Here is a 13511-nt window from a genome sequence, read left to right as displayed (position 1 = left end):
GTTCACAGTCCTGGAGGCGGGAAAAGGGCTCAGTTCTCAGTTGAGTGTATAGCGAGAGTGAGGAAAGTAGTAGTGGAGGAACTGACTGGCCGTGTCCGGGTACGTGGCCCAGGCACAGAAACAGGTTGGCAGACGGTGGTGAGGCCGATTGACGCACAACCGTAAGGACCGGGGACGGGCGGTGGCCCGCCGGTACCGGATCGGGGAGCGAAGAGAAGCCAGCACCATCCGACAGGGCCTACAGACCCCGACCAGGCTAGGAGTCGCCGTAAAACTGGTCAAATCCGTCAGCGACGGGAACCTCCAGGGTTTCCCAGCAATAAAGACCCGACTGAAGGCAACCGTCCAAACCGTGAGGGAGATAGAGCTACCGCCAGAGCTAGAGCTCCCAGGGCCAGAACCTGCGGGCAAGAAGGGGCTCCCTTAGCCAACATACCGCAGGGGAGCGGGTTACCGGTGGGAAGCCATCGGGGCCGAGAACATAACACCGGTGCAGGGAGAGACAGTTACTGCCAGCCTACCGGGAGTAACAGTCGCAGCCGTCTGTGGGACTCGTCCATCCAGCCGTTTGTTTTACCAGAGACTCCGTGTGCGTTACTGGCTGAGTAAGTACTACCGTGCCGTCTGGCACTGCGCTGCCCCGCGACCCTGCACCTGGCCAAGCCCCGCAACCCACCAAACAGACAACAACTCCGGGCCCCAGGACTGCCAAAATCCCCCTACCAACGGAGGGGAGAGAAATATCCCAGCTGCTCCCTGTCATCACTCCCGGGATCCCCGTACAGAGCAGCGGTGGTGCCCCAACCTCACCACACACCGCGGGTGGCGTCACAAACCGACATTCCAAACACCAACAAAACACCCCTTTCACTCAAGGGCGAGGAGCGCCGCTCGAGTCCCCGGATCCAGCCCACCACTCGAGCCACCGAGCAGCAGCAGCAGCGCCGGACCCGAGCGTGGTGAGCGCAGCGCCCCGTCGCCCGAGACACATACACACAGGGGGAAGTGATCAAACAACTTATCTCCAAGAAGACTCAGGGAGTGGAACAGCAACACACAGTAATGTTTCTCCAGATGAATACAAGCCGACTGCTTGCACTCAAGCCGTATAGATAGTTAAATCTATCACCAGTAAAACACCAAGGAAAATGTGGGTATTTAAGGACACATGGGGAAGTGATGATGATTAACAGCTGAAAGGCGAGGATATCCGCAGGGCCCTAAAAGGAAAGGGATTAACCTCAAGCAGAGAACATACATAGGATACTATATACACAAAGCAGGAAGAATAGAATGTCAGAGAGCAGTTTATGTAGCCAAATGCTGCGACCTTCTATAGCCGGACACCACAGGACTGTCTGTCAACCTTGTCACACCCGTAACAGATTCAAATATTTTACGCTGCAGCATACATAACATGGCAAAAGGATAGCCTATCCATTTATCCATCCATCTATCCATCCATCAGTACATCCATTCATCTATTCATCCATCAGTACATCCATTCATCTATTCATCCATCCATTGTAAGAGGGCAACCGGTTAAATTGTGAATGGTTGGTATGCATCACAGAGGTGGTTGTCTTCTGGGATGTAATGCTGGAGGTTTCCCTGTGACCTGTAGTACCACGAGATGTGTTGAAGGGAATCTGTCAAAAGTTTTTGCCATGTAATCCGAAGACAGCATGCTGCAAGGGTTAACATTCAGATTACAGCACTGCATCTCTTATCTCAGAGTGTGTTATTGATTACCTGCAATGTAAAGGCCCAGTCACACTAAACAACTTACCAGCGATCCCAACAACGATACAACCTGATAGGGATCGCTGGTAAGTTGCTAGGAGGTCGCTGGTGAGATATCACACTAAGCGACGCTCCAGCGATCCCACCAGCAACCTGACCTGGCAGGGATCGCTGGAGCGTCGCTACACTTGGAAGCATGCTGCACTTGGTAACTAAGGTAAATATCAGGTAACCAACCCGATATTTACCTTGGTTACCAGCGCACACCACTTAGCGCTGGCTCCCTGCACAACCAACCACAGTACACATCGGGTTAATTACCCGATGTGTACTCTGCTACGTGTGCAGGCAGCAGGGAGCCGGCTTCTGCGGACGCTGGTAACCACGGTAAACATCGGGTAACCAAGAAGCCCTTCCCTTGGTTACCCGATATTTACCTTCATTACCAGCGTCCACCGCTCTCACACTGCCAGTGCCGGCTCCCTGTTCCCTGGACTCCTAGCCACAGTACACATCGTGTTAATTACCCGATGTGTCCTGCAGCTACATGTGCACAGAGCAGGAGCCGGCACTGACAGGGAGAGCGGCGGACGCTGGTAACGAAGGTAAATATCGGGTAACCAAGGGAAGGGCTTCTTGGTTACCCGATGTTTACTGTGGTTACCAGCCTCCGCAGAAGCCGGCTCCTGCTGCCTGCACATTTAGTTGTTGCTCTGTCGCTGTCACACACAGCAATGTGCACTTCACAGCGGGAGAGCAACAACTAAAAAATGGCCCAGGACATTCAGCAACAACCAACTACCTCACAGCAGGGGCCAGGTTGTTGCTGGATGTCACACACAGCGACATAACTAGCAACATCGCTGCTACGTCACAAAAGTTGTGCCTCAGCAGCGATGTTGCTTAGTGTGACGGTACCTTTAGTTTAAGCTTCCTAGCTTTATCATTATTCTGACTGAGGAGCAGGTGAGCTGAAGTCTGACTCCGCCCCCTCTGTGATTAGCAGATTCCGTCTATGGAAATGTACACTGAAAGCCTGGTGTGGGCTTATTAAGCTTTGCTACATACAAAAAAAAATAAATCTTTGATTGTATCAGAGCAGCTGCACCCAGTAATCTAAGTAATACAGTATGGGCTTTAAGTATGGGTACACACTGATAAAATGGAAGTGGTTGCGGATATCCCCTTACCGTTTGTGGCATATTAGTACATGGAAGGGGCCAAACATTTGAGGCCGGGTGACGCCCATGACAGCCATCTGCAAAGAGGCAATTTTGAATTCAACCTTAATTTTTTTCAATGGGAAGGGGGTCATGTGACACATCAAACACATAGAGAATTGCACAAGAAAAACAATGGTGTACTCATTTTTAACGTAGCTTTATTCATTATCAAGTTATTGACCCATTTGTGAACGACAGTAACCCACTAAAGGATGTGCTCAAAGTGGTGCACATCGTGTTGAATTGTCGACGCGATTCTCTTCTCTCGGCCTTGACACACCGAGAGCAACACCGCAGAAGAAACGCTACCACAGGCCTCCTGTATCCGTTGTGTCAGATGCCCCACATCCTGGATTTGTAGTATTGCTCTCGGTATTGCAATGACGAGTGGGGTGGCCCAATGTCGCCGCCGCGGACACCGAGCCCCCCTGGCTCTTATAGTGGCCGCCGTGGTCTGCCACAGAACAGTGCAGCTCCTCACTCATAGAGAGGAGCTGACTGCTGATCTGCAGGCCGGGCCCCTAATGCTGTGGGCCCGGTCGCGATGGAAACTCCTGCGACTGCGGTAATTATGCCCCAGCTCACAGGCCTCCACTGGAAGTCACATGACGTGATCACGTGGATCCGATGGTTGTCATTGTAGCACAGGGTCACGTGATGACTCTTGTAGCTCACATGACTCAGGTCCTGTAAGACACAGCCAGTACTGTGATCATTTCTCCCGATCTGAGCGGTGCTGCTGTGATTGGGAGAAATGGAAGAGCGATCAGACAGCAGATTCTTATAGTCCCTTATGGGGACATAGTAAAATTTAAAAAAAAAAAAGTTTAGAGAAATAAAAAAAAAAAAAAAAAGTTCCAATCACCCCACTTTCGCCCCCATTGAAAATTATCGGCTTAAAAAAAATAAACACATATTTAGTATCACAGAGTTCAAAAATGCCCGATCTATCAAAATATAAAATCAATTAATCTGATTGGTAAACGGTGTAGCAGCAAAAAAATTCCAAATGCCAAAATTATGTTTTTTGGTTGCTGCAGATTTTACACAAAATGCAATAACAGGCGATCAAAACGTAGCATCGGAGCAAAGATGGTACTATTAAAAATGTCAGCTCGAGGCACAAATAATAAGCCATCATTGAACCATAGATCCTGAAAAATGAGAACGCTACGGGTTGTGGAAAATGGCGCAAAATGTAAGCCACTTTTTGTTGGACAAACTTCTGATTTTTTTAAACCCCTTAGATAAAAGTAAATGACTCGCCCACCCCAGGGCTATGGGACACCCGGTGCCGGGCCGAACTAGTCCGGGGGTAGTCAGTGGTGGCGGGGCCCGACTCCGTGGCCCTGGTGGGTGTCAGATAAATATGGCTGGTGACTTGGGAGCAATTAAAGTATTTGGTTCGTGACGCCACCTGTGGTATGCGGCTATTAAGCCGCCGCTGCTGTATGAGGCCTCCGGGGTGATGTAATGGCAGCAATGGTGGTACTGCTCCCCACAGGTGGAGCGGTGCCCCGGGGCACAGTTGGTGCTCGTGAGAGTCTATGGTGTAGTGGAAGTCTAAGCAGACGGAATAACAGAGACAACTCCAAGGGTGCAGTTCAAGTTCTTTACTCACATGTCCTGGTATGCGCACACTGGTGCCCTCAGACGACTGGAACCCACTGTCAGGGACCTCCGCCGGTTCTGGGTGATTCCTGGAGTGAAAACCGGTACCCTTCTCTCTAAGGTGTCTCTGTCTTCAGCTGTCTTCCTAAGCCTTGCCTTTTGTAGGATAAACCTGGCTCGGCCTCCACAACAGCCTCCAGGCTGGGGGGGTCACCTGTCGGCTGATTATCCCTTTTCTAGAGGTTCTGCTGTGGGCTGTGGCCCGGGGAGTTTACAACTTTCCCTGGGCCTCGGTTTTTACTGTTTGGAGATGATTTTGCACTCCTCCGGTTTCTAGGGACCGTCCCCTGTTGCAGCTTGATCCCTCCACCGATGTTCCTGTGGAACAGGCCACCACAGCTCTACAGCTATCCGTGGCCCTGGAATCCCTTCTGCTCTCTGCTTGGTGTCACCTGGACCCTCTGAGTCCCAGGATCTTCACCAGGAAGCGTCTCTTTCTTCTTCTCAGCTCCTGACTGACTAGAGCCTTTCCTTCTTCTTCTCCTTCTCGTCTGCCTCCTGCAGACCTCCTCCTCCTCCTTCCCTCTCTCTCAGACTACTCAAACTTGACCTTCCTTTCTCTGACTGCTCTATGATGGCTCCTCCCACCTCCCCAGTTGCTAAGTTGTACCCTATAGGAGCAGGGATGGGTCTTACGGCCCCTCCCAGCATGCAGCATGGGAGGGTTGCTGCCACTATCCCTGGTCCCAGTGTGTTCCTAACAATGGGTGTAGTGTGGATTTACCAGGGTACCGGTGTTCACTCCTTTCCTCACCCAGAATGGGGCATCACACCGCTGGATGGGGTGCAATGTCCTGTGGCGACGGAAGCCTCAGGGGCGCCACATAAACCTATTCATGTTTAGTGTCCACAAACTCGCACCGACCTCAGGCATCACACCGATATATTAGTTTTACCATATAGTGAACACAGTGAACAAAATATCTCTAAAACAACAGTGCAATCGCACTTTTTTTACGCAATTTTTCCACATTTGGAATTTTTTTTACCCTTTTCTAGTACACTATATGGTAAAACTCATGTTTTCATTTAAAAGTACAACTCTTTACGCAAAACAACGGGCCCTCATGTGGAAAGATTGACTGAAAAATAAAAAGGTTACATTCTTGGAAGAAGGAAAGCGAAAAAAAATGGAAAACGCAAAATCGGCCAGTCGTGAAGGGGTTAAAGCAGGACCATGGATACCGATAGCTAGAGTTATGGGTGTGTCTGGCTATTCACATACCTCCACCCATGGGTGTGTCTCATATGTTTTAATGGTGTCTGTTTGGTACATGGTCGTGGTGTCTGTTTGTTTGGCACATGGGCGGTCAGTCAGAAGGATCCTCTGAGAGTGGAGTGATGTACTGTGAGGAGTCAGTGTGTGGAGGCTGATAACCTACTGAAAGTAACGAACATGGAATCCGTGTGTGCATACTGGCCAGGGTCAGTGAGTGGCGGCTGATAACCCCACTGGAGTACAACTGTGGAGAAGTGTATCTGAGCGCGTGCGGGCATACACGTAAGGTAAACGGACTGTAACACCGTATGATGTTTATGTTCGTGTAAAGCCAAAGGAAGGCTCATATTATTTAGCTGAAGTGCAAGCTTGTGCTGTTGAAATAAGCTTGCTGGACTTTTAAAGTGACAGTGGTCTTGAAGCAAGCAAAGTGAGTAACCCCATCACATAAAGTGAGAGAACTGTCACACCATCTATCCATCCATCTATAATCAATGTATCATCTATGTATCCCTCCAAATATAGAAAAAAATAGAATGGAAGCAGCCCTCCAGTGTAAATAAGTGAGAAAGTTGGACTTTTATTCACCCAGCTACATGCTACTTTTGAGCTTCTCATTTGAAGCCTTTCTCATGCATAGGTATCCATCCATTGTCCTTTGGGATAGTGAGGGACATGGGCTCCTACGCTGTCTCTCACGCTAGAGGACCATAGGCCATCCCTAACCTCAGGATTACCCCTAATGGTGGAGATGCCTGAGTCCTGTGCCAGGTTATGCTCCTGACCAGAACTGATCTGATTCCCCCCTCCCACCAGGGAAGGAAGGGGCAGGAGTAAGACGGAAACACAGATAAAGACAGACAAGGGAAAACCAAAACTGACACACTGCACATACACACACACACACACACACACACACACACACACACACACACACACACTGGAATAGACAATGAGAAACTAAAGGAGAAAAGCAAGAGCATTAAGATAGCTACAAAAGGCAGCAAGGGTTAACTCAACAGGTACCACAATCACCAGGGCAGGGGTAAGATGGAAACACAGATAAAGACAGACGAGGGAAAACCAAAACTGACACACATACACACACACACACACACTGGAATAGACAATGAGAAGCTAAAGGAGAAAAGCAAGAGCATTAAGATAGCTACAAAAGGCAACAAGGGTTAACTCAACAGGTACCACAATCACCAGGGCAGGGGTAAGATGGAAACACAGATAAAGGCAGAGAAGGGAAAACCAAAACTGACACACATACACACACACACACACACACACACACACACACACTGGAATAGACAATGAGAAACTAAAGGAGAAAAGCAAGAGCATGAAGATAGCTACAAAAGGCAACAAGGGTTAACTCAACAGGCACCACAGTCACCAGATAGGAAAGGAGCAAATGTGACTGACTCCCCAACAAGTAGTGATCAGAGGAGACTAACCGTAGACCAGTAGAGATTAACTCTGCTAGCCTGCCTATGAACTACCACTCTGCAGGTCGACACCCATGTCTGCCTACGTTGATCACAGACACCAGAGAAGGTCTTGGGCGAGGTGTCAGAATCACTAGTCTGAACAGATTCTGATGCCACCATGACAGTTGGTGAAGTTTGTAAAAATCAGTGTGACATCTATCTATTTGCAAAAAAGAAGGCAGCACACTGCATAAAGGTATCAAAAGTGCATACAAACAATTAATCAGCACATGTGTACAGAAGTAATGTTTCAACACCCCAGAGCCTTTTCTTGCTTGACAAATAGCCAGTAGAGAAAGGGCCCTTGAGTCCAGAAATGCGTTGTGTACTGAACTTTTAATATAGAAAAAATGAGTCACCTTGCATATTGTCTGTTTGGGAACTACCAAAAAATGCTTGGAAACATTAAAACCTATCATAAAAGTGGTACAATTCATGATGAACAGTTTTTAATGCAAATTATGCCATAATTCTGGCGCATTTAGCTTAATAAATATACATTGTATCACTCATCGGGACTCAGTTAAAGTATGGAAACGTTAATATATTCAGACCTGCCAAAATATTTATAGGGGTAGGATTCCACTTTTGAAACAAAGAGCTGTTGAGGGGGTTTGGCTATGCTGGGAGTGTCTGTATTAACTATGAAGCTATGTCTTCTGCTATTTGTTGCTATTTTAGAAATTGCTTCATTTGTGCATGATTCTTATGTAGGTTATAATAAAAGGTCCACTTTTCAGGGATTGGAGATTTCAGAGAGTTTGAATTTACACACTTCCTTTAGTCTTACCACCGCTGATAGACTCCCTGAAACCTCTGGAGGTAGCTGTTACATCACCACCGGAGTCCGCTCCAGCGACTTCTGCTCCGATCGTTAGGCGATGGTGATGGGAGAGGAGACGATGCCAGCGGCACCGGCGGGTGCAGGCTCCGATCATCCACTGGGCTGGGTTATCTTGGGATCCGCAGTACCACTGGCTGACTGTGGGTGGCGTGTGTCTTCCAGCTGAAGTTGCCAGTGTTCAGCTACAGCCAATGGGAAGACTACAAAAGGATGGGAAGGGCACCACCCAGTGGGATCTCCAGGTATACAGACGAATAATGGGAAACAAACAAAAAGAAGTTTCCCGCGCTTGGTAGCCAATGGGAAGACACCACACCCTTCTTAGTTCCCCTCCTGTCTGCTGACCTCTGCCAGAGATAGTTCTGATTTCCTGGCTCCTGGTCCGCCCTATTTGTTTTGTGATTCCTGTGTGCTGACTTCTGCGTGTTTTCTGACTACCCTTCTGCCTGCTGTTTTTGTACCTTGCTGCCCGATCCGGATTCGACCTCTGCTACGTTTTCTGATTACGTCCTTGCCTGTCGATTCTGTCCCTGTTCTGCTATTCCTGGTTTGACCCTGCCTGACAACTACCCTGATCGGACTGCAGCCTTCCGCAGGTAGTGATCTCCAGGGCCCTGTGTAATTCCAAATCCCTGTATAGGGGTTAAAGGGTTTCAGGGTTCTGGGGGTCCTGCTTGGTGAGTGGCTTCCCTCTAGCCTGTCCATTACAGCCCATCTGAGTCTGTTGATCCAGGCAGGCGTTACAGTAGCAAAAACTACTTCAACAGACTCACAATCCAAATTCCCTAGCAATTTGTCTTTGGGAAGAAACCCACTCACAGAGACAACATACAAACTTCTTGCAGACGTTGCCTTTAGCTGGTTTTGAAACCAGGACCCCAAGGCTCTGCAAAGCAATAGTGCTAATCACGGAGCCACATTTACATTTTCAAATCTTATGGTAAAGCGATTGTTTAGATCAAATATTTGTGTTACATATATATTTTTGGGGGGTGTTTTTGGCAATGTTTGAGGTATTTAAGATCTCATTTTTTTATGCTAGTACTTTTTTTTAGACTCATATCTCCTGTCCTTTTATAAAGACTTTTCAGCAGTCTCCTTATCATCTTTATCAGGTATACAAAGACAGATAAAACTTCTATAGGATCCACCAATCACAATATGCGATGTCACAGCTTCTCTTCAGTTTACAATGACCTCTGCACACGCTCATTAGATGCTTCAATAAAAAGATAGGGGAGGAGCATGTTCATTGCTGCTAATGTGCATGTGTATTTCCTGGAAGTATGATTCTAGAATAGCCTAAGTGGCCACGGTGAAAACTGCAACAAAGATTGTGATAAGGAGAAAAAAAAGGGCCAAAATAATAAAAAAAAAATTAACTGAAAAACCTTATTTCAACAATAGATCATTTTTGATAACATTCACTTTAAAAAAAAACTTTTTTGCTAAAATTATAAAATAAGCAAAGAGTTGATGACTCGATGGCCTACTTCAAGGCAAAAAAAACCTTGAGGATACAGCTGGATGCAAAGGCAGGAAGACTCCATGGAAACAGAGGTATTTTACCATGTATAGAAAACTATTCTAAAAAGAACAGAAAGCAAAAGTCACATAAAAAACATAAAAAAAGTGAAATTACAATTTTATATTTTATTTTTAACCCTTGAAATGTGAATGACGAAACTCCGTTTTTTTCCCTCTAATTAACAAAGTCTAATTATGTTGTGAAATTAGTGCGAAGCAGCCTTGAATCTGTTTCAATCTTCCAAGTTGGAATTTAAAAGGAAAAGGTCCATTAAATTAGCCCCGATCTCGAGAACAAAGGAAGAGTTTCTTTTCACTAATGATGTAAGTGACAGATCAAACAAAAGACGTTAGTTAAATATTCTAATTATATGCACTTATTTACAGCGGCGCTCCATGTCATCACGTGGCTCGATCCGTATTCCCATCGCTCAGTTCGACTTTTTTTGTTTATTTAATAACTTTCGACATGGACATTTATCAAAACGTTTCTGCATAGAACTGAATTCAGTCATCAGGAGCTGCGCTTCATCTTGTCACTAACATAATTCAGAAACTTTTTCTTAATTCTGCATATTACCAATACATAATAAAATGCAGGTTTTTACTGTATTATACTACATGGAGGACTATGGGGAGTGCATTATACTACATGGAGGACTATGGGGAGTGCATTATACTACATGGAGGACTATGGGGAGTGCATTATACTACATGGAGGACTATGGGGTGTGCATTATACTACATGGAGGACTATGGGGTGTGCATTATACTACATGGAGGACTATGGGGTGTGCATTATACTACATGGAGGACTATGGGGAGTGCATTATACTACATGGAGGACTATGGGGAGTGCATTATACTACATGGAGGACTATGGGGAGTGCATTATACTACATGGAAGACTATGGGGTGTGCATTATACTACATGGAGGACTATGGGGAGTGCATTATACTACATGGAGGACTATGGGGTGTGCATTATACTACATGGAGGACTATGGGGTGTGCATTATACTACATGGAGGACTATGGGGAGTGCATTATACTACATGGAGGACTATGGGGTGTGCATTATACTACATGGAAGACTATGGGGTGTGCATTATACTACATGGAGGACTATGGGGTGTGCATTATACTACATGGAGGACTATGGGGTGTGCATTATACTACATGGAGGACTATGGGGTGTGCATTATACTACATTGGGGACTATGGGGAGTGCATTATACTACATGGAGGACTATGGGGTGTGCATTATACTACATGGCGGACTATGGTGTGTGCATTATACTACATGGAGGACTATGGGGAGTGCATTATACTACATGGAGGACTATGGTGTGTGCATTATACTACATGGAGGACTATGGGGAGTGCATTATACTACATGGAGGACTATGGGGAGTGCATTATAGTACATGGAGGACTATGGGGTGTGCATTATACTACATGGAGGACTATGGGGTGTGCATTATACTACATGGAAGACTATGGGGAGTGCATTATACTACATGGAAGACTATGGGGTGTGCATTATACTACATGGAGGACTATGGGGAGTGCAATATACTACATGGAAGACTATGGGGTGTGCATTATACTACATGGAGGACTATGGGGTGTGCATTATACTACATGGAAGACTATGGGGTGTGCATTATACTACATGGAAGACTATGGGGTGTGCATTATACTACATGGAGGACTATGGGGTGTGCATTATACTACATGGAGGACTATGGGGTGTGCATTATACTACATGGAGGACTATGGGGAGTGCATTATACTACATGGAGGACTATGGGGAGTGCATTATACTACATGGAGGACTATGGGGTGTGCATTATACTACATGGAGGACTATGGGGTGTGCATTATACTACATGGAGGACTATGGGGTGTGCATTATACTACATGGAGGACTATGGGGTGTGCATTATACTACATGGAGGACTATGGGGAGTGCATTATACTACATGGAGGACTATGGGGAGTGCATTATACTACATGGCGGACTATGGTGTGTGCATTATACTACATGGAGGACTATGGGGAGTGCATTATACTACATGGAGGACTATGGTGTGTGCATTATACTACATGGAGGACTATGGGGAGTGCATTATACTACATGGAGGACTATGGGGAGTGCATTATAGTACATGGAGGACTATGGGGTGTGCATTATACTACATGGAGGACTATGGGGTGTGCATTATACTACATGGAAGACTATGGGGAGTGCATTATACTACATGGAAGACTATGGGGTGTGCATTATACTACATGGAGGACTATGGGGAGTGCATTATACTACATGGAAGACTATGGGGTGTGCATTATACTACATGGAGGACTATGGGGTGTGCATTATACTACATGGAGGACTATGGGGTGTGCATTATACTACATGGAGGACTATGGGGAGTGCATTATACTACATGGAGGACTATGGGGTGTGCATTATACTACATGGAGGACTATGGGGTGTGCATTATACTACATGGAGGACTATGGGGAGTGCATTATACTACATGGAGGACTATGGGGAGTGCATTATACTACATGGAGGACTATGGGGAGTGCATTATACTGCATAGAGGACTATGGGGAGTGCATTATACTACATGGAGGACTATGGGGTGTGCATTATACTACATGGAGGACTATGGGGAGTGCATTATACTGCATAGAGGACTATGGGGTGTGCATTATACTACATGGAGGACTATGGGGAGTGCATTATACTACATGTAGGACTATGGGGAGTGCATTATACTACATGGAAGACTATGGGGAGTGCATTATACTACATGGCGGATTATGGTGTGTGCATTATACTACATGGAGGACTATGGGGAGTGCATTATACTACATGGAGGACTATGGGGAGTGCATTATACTACATGGAAGACTATGGGGAGTGCATTATACTACATGGCGGACTATGGTGTGTGCATTATACTACATGGAGGACTATGGGGAGTGCATTATACTACATGGAGGACTATGGGGAGTGCATTATACTACATGGCGGACTATGGTGTGTGCATTATACTACATGGAGGACTATGGGGAGTGCATTATACTACATGGCGGACTATGGTGTGTGCATTATACTACATGGAGGACTATGGGGTGTGCATTATACTACATGGAGGACTATAGGGAGTGCATTATACTACATGTAGGACTATGGGGAGTGCATTATACTACATGTAGGACTATGGGGAGTGCATTATACTACATGGAGGACTATGGGGAGTGCATTATGCTGCATAGAGGACTATATGATGTGCATTATACTACATGGCAGACTATGGTGTGTGCATTATACTACATGGAGGACTATGGGGAGTGCATTATACTACATGGAGGACTATGGGGAGTGCATTATACTGCATAGAGGACTATGGGGTGTGCATTATACTACATGGCGGACTATGGTGTGTGCATTATACTACATGGAGGACTATGGGGAGTGCATTATACTGCATAGAGGACTATGGGGTGTGCATTATACTACATGGCGGACTATGGTGTGTGCATTATACTACATGGCGGACTATGGTGTGTGCATTATACTACATAGAGGACTATGGGGTGTGCATTATACTACATGGAGGACTATGGGGTGTGCATTATACTACATGGAGGACTATGGTGTGTGCATTATACTACATGGAGGACTATGGTGTGTGCATTATACTACATGGAGGACTATGGGATGTGTATTATACTACATGGAGGACTATGGGGTGTGCATTATACTACAT

At 46.2% G+C, this 13511-nt stretch overlaps 1 protein-coding gene across 1 annotated transcript in view; it reads right to left on the bottom strand.

Moving 5' to 3' along the window:
- The window catches only part of PDE4A (phosphodiesterase 4A), a 1076361-nt gene that overhangs the window by 510950 nt on the left and 551900 nt on the right, over positions 1–13511 (bottom strand). The gene's annotated exons all lie outside the window — the stretch shown is intronic.

This window comes from Anomaloglossus baeobatrachus, chromosome 4, assembly GCF_048569485.1.
Source record: "Anomaloglossus baeobatrachus isolate aAnoBae1 chromosome 4, aAnoBae1.hap1, whole genome shotgun sequence".
NCBI classification, from domain to species: domain Eukaryota; kingdom Metazoa; phylum Chordata; class Amphibia; order Anura; family Aromobatidae; genus Anomaloglossus; species Anomaloglossus baeobatrachus.
Note: the sequence above shows the minus strand (reverse complement) of the source record. Positions and strands in the feature narration are given on the sequence as shown.